Source organism: Strix uralensis, chromosome 1, assembly GCF_047716275.1.
Source record: "Strix uralensis isolate ZFMK-TIS-50842 chromosome 1, bStrUra1, whole genome shotgun sequence".
Taxonomy (NCBI): Eukaryota; Metazoa; Chordata; class Aves; order Strigiformes; family Strigidae; genus Strix; species Strix uralensis.
In genome coordinates, this window is record NC_133972.1 from 144,001,146 (window position 1) to 144,013,360 (window position 12,215).

The following is a 12,215-nucleotide window of genomic DNA, read 5'->3' on the forward strand; positions in this document are numbered from 1 at the left end:
AAATGAGTAAGCATTTTAATGGGGTGTCTGCTGAAATTCTCTGCTTCCTTGATTAAAACCCTTAAGTGCATTGGGACTATCTTTTTTACAGGCACTGTATCACTGTAAATTGGATTTCTGCATATCACAGTATTTACTATCAGCATTGTGTCATAATTCCTAAAGGTGACATTTTTCAGATATTGCAATATAGTACAAATATATTTATTTCCAATATTTTAGTGAGTTGACTGTCATATAATATACGGTATTAAAGACAAAAGGAGGAGGAAGAAGAGGTCCTCTTTTAAGTATCTGTTCTATTTCTGATGCTTGCTCTTACAAACTATCTTCTTGATCTTCATATTACTCTATAGCAACTTCCAGAAAAGTCATGTCTTGGCTGGTTTCTGGTTTCAGAAATTTACTGCAATTAAAAAAATCAAAAATAAAACCAGAACTGCACAGCCCTGCAGTATGCATTTTATTGCACTTATTAAAATAGACTTAACACTAACTGAAGGGTTGGGTACAAGAACATATTTTGCTGTTTTTCACAGTTAAACAAAAAGTTAATTCTGCAGTTTTGCAAGCACAAAATTAAAAGAAATTCTATCTGTACCTAAATGTCTTGTATATAACTTCTACTGTAGGTGTCTATGTCTTCTCACATTAAAGTAATGTTAGTGAGATTTTTCTCAATAATATGAATTGTCTTGCCCTGGGTGTAAATGTACTTGTATCTTTCTGACACATTCTAGGAAAAATTAATTTGATTGTTCCCAAGTTTATTATTTAAGTAGTTGGAGGCATGAGTGGACAGCAGAGAAAACAGGCTGATGGTTTTGCCCTGACTGCTGTGTACCAGTCCTTAGGTTCTCCAGAGATGAAGGAATAGAGGAGAGGAGCACTCGAAGATCAGACACATTTCTTCAGAGTGGGAGACTGTGCTATAATTTAAGAACCAGTGACTAATAAGAGCCAAAAATGTAGTTCCTGTAGCACAAATCCAGAGTGAGAGTTTTCTGAGAGGAACCCAAAGCTTTTCTTGATGAGATGAGTAGTGACAAAGTCCACCTCCCCTCCTTCAAGATAGGAAGTAATGGAAATGCTGCACACTGGACAAAGAAAGATGTTGGAGAAGAAACTTTACTTCACATGGGAAAGGTGAGTGCACCTAGAGCATGGAGGTAAAGAAAGGATCTCCAATAACATTGAGTGTGGGGTTAGGTTACAGATTTACTTTCAAACCTTTAGTTTACTTCTGTTTGGATTATCAGTCCTGTGTTGTCCTTTTTAACAATTTTTCCTGTTGTGGTTAGATTTACTTTCTAATAAGACATTATTTTAAGTCATGGGAAGTCTAATATCATTTGCTTTCTACAAGTGAGAGCTGGTAGAAAAGGGATACCACCTTGAAGCTATGGAAACCTTTAGGTCTTTGCACAACAATATTTTAGTATTTCCCTGTAAAATACCATTAGAATTATAGGCTGATGTTACTACAATTAATTCTGTCACACTGAGGTTTGTAAACAAGTTTCCTTTGAGCACTGATTTATTATCTAAGCAGAGAGATACAACTGTTGTTTAAGATCTAACTTGTCTCACTGGTCACATTTGGAATTGGAAACTCTTCCTGCAGCAAGGCACAATTGTTATTTAAGATCTAACTTGCCTCACTGGTCACATTTGAAAACCGTTTCTGTCTGCGCTGACTCTATTGCCTTCCTGGTAAATAATGCTCTGGCTCCCTTGAAATTGCTTCAGCTTCTCTGCATTCTCTATGGAGTTCTCTGGAATTAAACTAGACCCTTCATTTTTTTTTTTTCTTTCTTTCTTTCTCTCTCCCAGTTTTAATTAAAATACTGAACTAAGAAGTAACTCTTTTTCTTTCCAATTCGGCTGTTGCCTTTGACTGTTTATGTAGCTTACTTGAAAAATTTAATGAAAACTCCGATAGCGGAAGCAGGACAAGGCATATGGTGAAGATTAACTAAGAGAAGTGACATTCTAGCTTTCTATTTCACTCTGAGCAAGAGAAAGGTGAAAATCATGACATCCACAGATGCAGAGGATCACCCAGCTGCCTACAAAGCAGGGTGTGCTAGAGCATGCAAATTGATAATATCTGTCTTTGCACTTTATCTGCTGTAACAGAGGAAGGTTTCTGTTTATCTTATTAACTGTAAACAAAAACCAATATTGCAAGGGCATTTGGCATGCTGTTAGTGCTAAGAATCCATCTGAATTTCTGTAATATGCCTTCTGATGTTACTGGCTTACAGTTTAGACATGTTAATTTATAGCTTACAGTAAATTTTCATAAAAGCTACATTATTCACTTTTACAAGTTTTTCTCTTTTTTTCTTTTTTTTGTTCAAAGACGTAAGTTATGGATGAACAATTAGTCAATGCATACAGCCTTACCTCTGAATACCTTAGATACAGGAAGATGCCAGATTCATAAAATTATTCCAATTTGCGTGATAACATAATATATATTAAATTGAAGTGAATGTGGCACAGTTTCACTCAACTCAATAAACTCCTATAAGGCAAAGTCTGGCTAGTTGGAAACCTTTTTTTTAAGAAAACATTTCTGGATGAGAATTTTTCTCTCTCTTGGAAAATAAAATCTATTGGGCTAGAAGATATCTTCAAGATATTTCTCTAAAATATAGCAAGATTTAGTTCCGTTTTCACTTTATTCTTTTTTTTTTTTTTAATGAGAATATGAGAACTACTTTACTGAGTCAGACCAGAAATTCAATGTTGCAATGAAAATATGACAAGAAACAGGTGTCCAGGGTGCTGTATGACAAGTGGGGTATATTCTATATAGAAAGAACAGTGTTCCCCCTAGTGCACCATTTTGGCAATCCTTGGTTACTGCTCCTGATTAACTGATCTCAGTGGACCTATTCTTCATATTTTTTCCAGCTTTGACTCATTCATTGTTTTTGTAATTCTTTATAAAAATGAGTCTCATAATTACATTATTCTTTCTGACAAATTACATTTTATTTGTTTTCTTATATTTTTGTTCATAGTCTATTGCTGTCATTTTTTATTAGATAAGTTTATCACACCTCTGTCATATATGTCCCTGGGGAAATCCAGGGAGCTGACAGTTCTTTGTTAACTTCATCTCTCCTTGTGAAAACCTGCTCCAAAATTCTGTCATTCTTGCCTTTCTCTACATCTTTTATTATTATAGTAATTAAGAAAGAATCATAAATCTTATAACCCAAAACAAAACCTGAAAAATGCTGGCAAAAGTATATTTTTAAAATATTTTGGAAAAGTTTGTCTTAAAAATAAATAACAAGGGAATATTGTATGTAAAACAAGGAAGGTCCATGGTAAACAGTATGAATAGAACAGTTCAAAAATGCCCTGTAAATTGCATGGCTTTTTGGAGGGAGGTGAGTAACTTTAAGTCAGCATAAAATAAGCAGCAATACATGATTTGTATGATGATAAACATTAAAAAGTTTAGTAATAGTGAGTTAAATCTAAAATAAAATTCCATGCGGTTAGAATAAACCATTACAAAAAGTAGTGTTTTCTAATATTTTTTTATCCATTTGCTAAAGTTTAAAACATCCAGAAAGCAGGGCTTTCTCTTGTTAATTTTAAAGCTAGTTCCCTGGAATATACTCCACTAACAGAGGACTTGGATTACGAGCAGGATGTGGAACAACATCTATGCATCTAAGTGTGTAAGATTGTAGCTGGACAACTTTAATCTTCTTTTTTTTTTTTTTTTTTTTAAGATGAGAACTCACTAAACACATCTGACAAAAAAAAAACCTTTGAAATATCATGATAGCGTCCTAGAATTTAGTTATTTGCCTCCAAACTAATTTCCACACCACATGAGTTAGATTAAAGCCAGCTTACTATTAAATTTGTTATTTGTTCTGATACTAGCCAATGACATCTCAGTGGAACATCTCATGTCTAGCACTTACAAAGGAGATTAATTTCAGGACACTGAACAATGTCTAATACCTACTGTACCTCTGCAGTACAGAAGCGAGATCATTCCTAATAGACACAGTGTGTTGCTATATTCTATTTGGCCACAGTACTCTTATCAATGTCAACAGGTGGACATATATATTTCAAATTTCTTCTGCACTGACACTTTCTGCATAGACCAAAAGTCATGTTCTCATTTGCTGCTTGATTTTATTATATGCTTATCTTAAAATAAATGTGTTTTTTTTCTAATCAAGTTTAAAAAGAAAATAAAAATTATCAGCTCTCTGACTGCAAATGCTGTAGAGGATGTAGGCCATGATACCAGCATGATGGCTGATCTAGGAAATGTAGGACATGAAGTAATTTGTAGTTAATAACAAAACTTATATTTTAATTATCAGGTTATAGTAAGTATTAGTAAATCTGAAGAGAAAACAGCATAAGTGCAGATATATTAATTACATCAATCATTTCAAAGTCTAGCATCATGTATAACATTTCCGAGTGTAACTGATCAGCCTACCAGACTGACCTCTTCTTCCACAGCCATAGAGAGGACTCTGATCTCTCTAGTGTTTTGCTTCTTTGTCCAATGGAATACAGGAAAGTACACATAACTGAAGAAACCAGATGTGGAGTTCTACTTTGCTCCATACAAACCTGGTTAGCAAAAAGGGAAAGTTTTACCAAAATGGCAATACTGTGGTGCTAGGATATGTCTTAGGTGATTGAATACAACACTCCTGAATTTCCATTTCTAACTTCTTTAGGAAACAGATAATTATCTGTGTAGTTATATGCACTGTTCATCTTTGGAGATAAAAGCTAAATCAGAGGCAGTTGCTTGGAAGAAGACAAAATCTGCAAGTCAGGTGACAACTTTAAAATACAAATACTTTAGTAACAGACATTGCTGATTTCTGTCCTGAACATTGAATACTTATCTCTTGAGTGCTGAAGACTTGTGAGTTAAATCGAAAAGTTTTAAGTTACATGGAATAAAAAGGGCTTTTCCATTAATTAATTTAAATGAGGGAAGGTCACTTAGGTAATTTTCCCAAGGCAATAGCTACTTCATCTGTTATGCTATTATAATATATGGACACTTTTTTCTATTCCCTTGTCATTACCCAGTCTCTATACTCATATTGATTAATTAATTCTGGATTTTTTTTTCCCTTAAAGAAATTTGTTTCCACACTTACTGAGTATTGGGAATTTTTTGGTACATCTGTTTTTTCTAGAACCATTTTTCTTTATTCACCCATGTTTACTACATTCGTTAGGCTTTCTCAGTTCTTGCAAGGAACAGCTGAGAAATAGCGCTACTTTTAGTGCAACTCAGAACTGCAAATTTTGATATGTCAGAGGGCCAAGTTTTACTAACTGAAGTTAATGTTGAGCAATACCTACTATTGATGACCGTAAAGGAGACATTGCTGAGGCTATTAAGAACTGCAAGATGACAAAGGAGAAACAAAGAAACAATGCAGAACTGAGATGACTGAGCTGATACTAGTTGGTAATAATTTAAAATAAAGATATAAATCACTGAAGAATTAGAAGAAAAAGTCTGATGTGACAGGATGTAAAATCTAAAAGAAAAGGAAGAAGATGTTAGCTCAGCAAGACTGATGAGCAACACATTTCAAGGAGCAAGAGACTGACACTTGACCACCTGACCAGTAAGACCCTTTGGCTGACTGTAACAGGAGAAGTGAACACGTTCATGCTAGAGTGCTGATGCCATGGTAATCCTGGCCCATCACAATGTGTACTGACAATAAATAAGATAATTATTGTGTAGTTGTCAGCTGTTTGTATGGTCCTGCTTTCAAGACTGTATACCATAAAAGACAGTTAAGTAAGAGTGGCCTACGGATTTGAGGATCACAGGCATGTTACAGGCTGTACTTAAAATAACTTCTTTAGCATCCTCTTTCTCTGTCTTCCTTATCTAGGCTAGGCATTAAAGAGGGAGCTAGAAAGACCTACAGCTCAATGTGGTTTTTTTTGTTTTTTTTTTTTCCTTATTTTTTCTAGTATAAATTCTTTATTACTTGGAGTTTAATGGTTAAAAAAGTCTTTGATACTTTCTTTTGAAAAGGTGAGGGACTTTTGTGATAAAATTTAAATGTCTGGTGAACAGCTTGCTCAGTCTCTGGCTGAGATAATTAATCGATATCCTGTATAGACTTTACTGCTGTTTAAGCTGACTGTACTGCAAAAATACTTCCATGATTTCAAAATGCACAACAGACTTAGCATGATAATTTTTTTTTAATCCAGTACCCTGAAAGGATGACAAAGCCCATGAAACCAAGCATCTGGCACAGATCCTTTTATAGTATATCAGAAATATTTAAGACCTGCTATTTAATATCATATGTTTTGCTTGTGCCACAGGTTTGTATCTGACACAGTCCTTAAGTTATAAGTATGGTTAAAATATTGAAGAGAGAGAAAAGGGAGGAAGAAAATGTATTCAAGTTGGTTTTGTGTTTTTCAGTTTTATCAGAAAGTGATGTTTCTAGCCTAAGTGAAAATTAAGTGAATGCTTTGGGAAAAGTTAAACTGCAATGGTTAGCATGCTTAAAGTTAGTGATGTTTGTAGCATCCAAATGCTACTGAAATTATTATAGTCAATCTTAGCATGGTCAAGCATGCTGGAAGTATTTGAAGTAGCATATATGCTATAGTGACACTGGGAGTTTGAAGGAAACATATGAAAGCACAAGTACACCTTCAGCGTAACAGGAGATCAGGCAATACCTAGGCAAAAAGTGTTGTGGCTGTTGATTTTCTGAATAAACTTTGTGCCAAGGGCAGGCATACTCCTCTTAAAGCAGTAAGAGCTTTACTGATATCATGCAGTGTATTCAGGTTAAAGTAGATTTTAAGTCACTTTCACCTGTGAATAATGTGATTTGTATCTTTCATTTTTTAAAAAAAATCTTAGATTATTAAATGGATTAATTTCATTATTAGTTATGTGAACTGAAGAACCATTCTTTTTAAAATAAAATTTGGCCTTTATAAATTGTAAGAAGGTAAATATATGGGTATAAAAATATATTTCTCGTTACATCAAGGTCAAATATATCACCTAAAAGTTGATATCTCTCTATGACATGTTTCTGTTCCAGTCCTCATTTTAAATATTCAAAGCTGATACAATTTCAGTGGATCTAAGAAGATTCTGTTTTGGTTTACTAGACTGAAGTGTGCAGTGTGCAGTGGATTTCGTTTTTTGTTTGGTTTGGGTGTTTTTATTAGTTTTTGGCTTGGTTTTGGTGTTTGCTTTTTTTTTTTTCCTCTCTCTGCCCGCCCCCCCCCCCCCCCCCCCCCTAGTCTTTTTACACTTTTCCTATCTTTCTTCCATGTTTACTGGTTCAGTTTTGGTAGTGGTCTTCCTTGGGACTTTAAGATATCTTTCCTGCATCATCTTTTTCTATAGTAACTTATTAGAAATTAAAATGATTTTTCCAGTAAATAAGGGTTGCCTTTAATAATGTTGTTTTTTATTACAGAATGGAGTGTTCTTTAAAAGAATTTCATAATTGATCTAATTTTTAACTTCTTTCACTGTTATTCTGATCTCCTTTCTCCTCTCCTAATGCTTTGTTCTTCAAAATATTTATTTATTATTCCAGTGGGTCCTTCCATCCTTGTTTTCTTCCATCACTACTCTCCTTTTCCTCAACATTTTAATTCTTTAGTGATCCTCAGTATACCTGAGAATGGCAAATAAAACATTACATAAGAGTATTAAAGTAGGCTTTGTGTTCTAATGCATGCACATTTAATACTAATCTGGTCAGCTGATTTAGACATGGGGTTGTGGGTCCATTTTTTTTATTGGTGGAAACAGAAATTGTGTTAACTGAGATGAGCACTGATAACCTTTAATTAAAAAATTAGTAGAGATATTTTCTGACTAATGTCCTGGAGAAGATACAGACCAGTGTGAGATGAAGATAAGGTCTAAGAAACACCAAGATGTTTGCTATGGTGTCTTCATCAAGCAGACAGAAAAGGTAGATAGAATGGCCATTTTTTATTTATGAAATACAATAGGACAGTCTTCCCCCCCCCACCCCCCACCCCATCCCCATCCCCCCATCCCCACTGGTTTAAGGTGTTATTACCACAGTCCAAGTTGAAGTCACTGTTATAGAAATTACTGGTGTTACTGGGCCAAATAAATGAAGAAAAGATACTGGAAAAGGGTACTAATTCTGGTGAAAGATTTCTTATACAACCATCCTTGCTTTTCTTTTGCTTTCCACCAGGGTTATTCACTATCTAAATAAACCTTTTGAGAGTATGGGGTTCATGGGTTTGCAGTTGATTTTCAAAGACAAAGAAGTAACATATTGAAAAATCTTCCTCAGCACATTGTGATACGTGATACAGAAAAAATACTTGGGAATTTTCATGAAAACTGGAATTGTGCTTTGAGCACTTGGTAACTATTTTATGGTTACTTCAGGCTTCATTGCCAATACAAACATGTGACGATAGATGAGCACATGATATATTTTGAGTGGACTGTCAGATGTGGAAAGTAACATCTGAGTAAATGAATTTCCTTTGCTGGCCATTTATGTAGTTCTGAAAATAAAGAATGGACTGCAGTCCTTTTTCTGGGAGCTATGAACTCTGAGATTTAATTCTGCTGCAATACCTTTGTTTTCTCTGACTTGACCTCACTAGGGGGTAGAGGAAAAAAAAAAAAAAAAGAAAGAAAAAAACACTTTCCAAGTGTAGGGAAAATAATGGAAGTTTGGTAAGGAGAATGTAAACACACTCAAGTGACTTGCAGCTGGGGTGTTGAAAAACACATACTAATTTTTTGGCCTTGTCTGTTGGACAAGTAGAACATCTGTGTTTATATAACATAAGTCTACGGTAGTCTGAGACACCCTTTCGAACGTGCTTGAGATTCCTGCCATGCTGTAGGAAAGATCAAAGCACAGTGGTAAATTAGGCCTGTGTGAATCCCTGAAATATAAGTGAAAACAACAAGTCTGGTGATTGTCTAGCATGGACTAAGCTCTGCAGTGCCTGTGTTCCTGCTTGTGTGCCTCTGACCAGGTGCTACTTTGTGAATCCTCTGGTTGGTGAGGTGACAAAAATAAATTTACTCTGGATTTCATGCGTGCTTTTGTAGTTGTTTCTGCATCCTGCCTGTGCTGGCTCACACACCAAGGAACTTGATGTGAACCATAAACTGCAGCACAGTGTCAGGTAGTGTAACATGAAAACAGATTCTGTAGTTCAGTCTTTCAGAAGGCGTTTGTGCTCAGAACTGATATCTTTGAAGCCAGGATTAGGAACTGTGCCATTTGAGGAGATTAACTGGAAAGAACACCCCATGTTATATTCAAGATTGAAGTTAAACCCAGGAAAGGACATATTCAGTGATGGGAAGGAAGGGGTTGGTCACAAAATGGATTATTGAATTACTTTCCTAACACTTAGTAAATTCACACTGGTTATATACCATTCACCCTTAAGCACTTAAGAACCATGAAGATAAAATCATGGTCCTTGCTTGCCAAATCTAACATAAATCAGGAAAAGCCCTGCAAACTTTTTTCAAAGCCTCAGGAGAAAAGGGAGATGTAATGGAGTTTTCCAGTCTTTACTCTAGAGCCAGCAGGGATGTAATTTCATTGGCCTGAGTTACTGAATGAATTATTCCTCGTGGACGTTTGATGCATGAAAGAACTTCAGAACACAAGTGAAGGTGCAATGAAGATTCTTGGCCTTTTGGTCAAGACAATAAATTTATACTGTTTTGCTCCCTCAATAGGGGCTGACATCAAGCCAATGCTTAGTAATTAAGATTGACTCAACATTAATAAGAAGTGTGGAACTCTGGGAGCTTAGTCATTTGGAACATGAAGAATGTCTTCTCCACCAGCTGTAGGCACACATACTACATAATTATCATCTTCCTGCCAATACAGGATTGTTTCAAAGAGTACATTTTCCAGTGCTGTTCTTAATCTGATATAAAAGCATAAGCAATGGTTCTTCTACAGCCTACAATAGTAGTTTTCTGTGTCAGGAATATAAATGTGCTTATATTGCCTTCTATCACCTTAAACAAATTTCTACCCTTGTGTCTTGTAATGAAAATTTTCAAAGGTTGCCAGGAATGCAAGTCTCTGAAGGTTACCACTGCATTCTAAGAGAGTTATCCCCTTGGTTACCTCATGGTACTCTTCTTTCTTTTGCTCTATCTTAATTCCTTAAACACTTTTTTTTGTTCTTATTCTTTTCCTTCTGAATTTTACCTCAGCTTTTCTGTCTCTCTTTGAAGATCAGAATCAAACATAGTCTGACTAGTCACATGCAGAGTGATCAATAATTAGACATCAAGATTTAATGTTTTCAAAACACCTTAATCAGCTCAACTTTAAATATGAAATTTGAATTTAAATTGCAAGTTTCTGTTGTCTTTTTTTTTTTTTTCCTTCACACAGGAAAAGGAAGAAAGGAATTAGTAATACTTCAGAAGTTGAGTGGGTTTTATATTTTTTAGAACTAATTGATGTCTGCCATTTTGAAAAACTAGCACCTGGTATTTTTTTTCTGACATAACAGTAGAAATACAGGCTTCATAGGAGCCTGACATATTCTTTTTTATTATAATTTAGCGAAGAAAAGGAGGAGGAACATTGAATTTGGTTTGGTTTTTGGTAAACAGAGAAATAGAAGAAATTTTTTGCATTTGAGAGGTCACAAATTTATCATATGAGGAAACAAAACATGGTATTCCATTCTGGAAAAGACAACCAAAATCAATCCATTATAGAAGCTGACATTGCTGTTATGGTCCAGGGTGATTTATTCCATACATTTAGTACAACCTAGACCTCACCACTCAGGAGGCACTTGATTCGCTTATCTACACTTGGTATCCAGTGTCATTTGAGATGCACCATCTGTCCTGCCACTGCAGAATACAGTTGTTTCAAGGGTACTTTGAGAAGTGACTCTTCTTTATTCTGTACTGGAATAAGTATCATGGACTACAGAAACATCTAAATTAAATTTACCAGGTTGAAATGTAAACAGATTGGTCAGTGACTAAACTGTTTTACAGGGAATTTAATTATATTTTCAGTATAGAAGAATACATAATACCTGGTCTACTCTTTCTGAAATTGATAGGAAAAGAGAACATAGGACAAGAGATAATTTATTTCTTAAGAACAGAAGGAAAATGACCTAAACCATTTCTCCAAATTTATGATACAGATATTTTTTTTGTCAATAGAAAATAGTTTACAATAGAATAAAATACTTCAAAGATGGAATTAACTCTCAAAAGTAAGATAGCTTGGCAGACATCAGTACTTGGGCAAGTATTCTATGTTATTTACTGTTTCTTTATGATCTAACCTGTATGCAAAATTAAAAACCTTGAAAGCAACCTGATATGTCATTTCTTCGTAAGAGTTACAACGGAAAATATGTGTGTATGTTTGGTTTTGTTTGTTTTCTGTTGTTTGTGGTGTGTTTTTTCTTAACACGGTATCAAGTAGAAGCCAGTTTTTGAAATAAGCCCACAGGTTTTGAAACAAATTTTGCTTTTATCTTAGTGTGTGAAAATTTTTTTGTGAAAAAGACTAAAAATGTATGTGCTAATAATAATCAGCATACACATTCCTTTCTATTGGAAGGATGGAAAATATAGGAAAATATAGCACGAATAAACTCTCTGTAAATTGAAGTGTTAACATTATCTCCTTAGGGATGACTTGTGTGGAAATGTGGATTTTCTGCTTTTAACTCTTAAATAAAGTATTATGTTAAGATTGTTTTTCATTTGGAATGATATTATCTTCAATTTATTTCAACCGGAACAGATGGCCTGGAATTATGTTAATCTGAATCTGTCTTTTAAATTGCAACACTGATTGGAATTTCAGCACTAGACTGATTAGTACAAAGAGAATACCAGAGAGAAATAGGCAGAGAAGTCTTAAAAGACCACTGATGAAACTAAAATTTTATTCCCCAAATATTACATGATACATAAGAAATTATTTTTATTAAATGCATTATTATCTTTAATTAATAAAAGATGAAACCATGTCGGAGAATAACTTTTTTCCTAGTGTTTCAATCATATACTAAAATAAGTGATAATTTATACAGAACAAGATTTGACGGACAGTTTGCTTTGTATCTTAGAATGTCAATATCATCAGTATGGCAATAAAATAGAA